Source organism: Sinocyclocheilus grahami, unplaced genomic scaffold (genome assembly GCF_001515645.1).
Source record: "Sinocyclocheilus grahami isolate Dianchi unplaced genomic scaffold, SAMN03320097.WGS_v1.1 scaffold92.1, whole genome shotgun sequence".
Taxonomy (NCBI): Eukaryota; Metazoa; Chordata; class Actinopteri; order Cypriniformes; family Cyprinidae; genus Sinocyclocheilus; species Sinocyclocheilus grahami.
Genome location: NW_015505271.1, coordinates 3216001 through 3216432, shown reverse-complemented (window position 1 = coordinate 3216432; position 432 = coordinate 3216001). Strand labels below are relative to the sequence as shown.

The 432-nt window shown below is 31.5% G+C and overlaps 1 pseudogene; it reads right to left on the bottom strand.

Moving 5' to 3' along the window:
- LOC107587454 (NADPH-dependent diflavin oxidoreductase 1-like) overlaps positions 1-432 on the bottom strand; it is a 12035-nt pseudogene that overhangs the window by 7064 nt on the left and 4539 nt on the right.

Sequence of the window (432 nt, the reverse complement as noted above, 5' to 3'; positions counted from 1 at the left end):
TAATCGATTTTAAAACAGCGCAAGAAGAGCAAAGAGCAAGCAACAGAACAAACCCAGCTTTGACAGAGATTAATCCATATTAATTTATACAGTGAACACACTCAGAAGAATTGGAGAAACTGAGAAGGAGTTTCATCATCTGGAAAAGATCCGGGCAGCAAAGGTAAAAAAAATTTTTTTTTTAAACTCTCCAAAACAACATTTCCTCACTAAAGCTCTCATCTTTGACAAAGTCCATCATTTATTTTAATTATTATATTGAATTTATTACTGAACAATGGCTTGTTAGATACAGAGAGAGCATGAGCTAATTGAATAGAATATCTTTGTCATTGTACAAGTAACGTTACAATAAGATTTATTTTGAAACTTCCAAATTGATAGTAAAGCTTAAGAATACAAATAATAAGTGCACATAGCTCAGATGTGCAA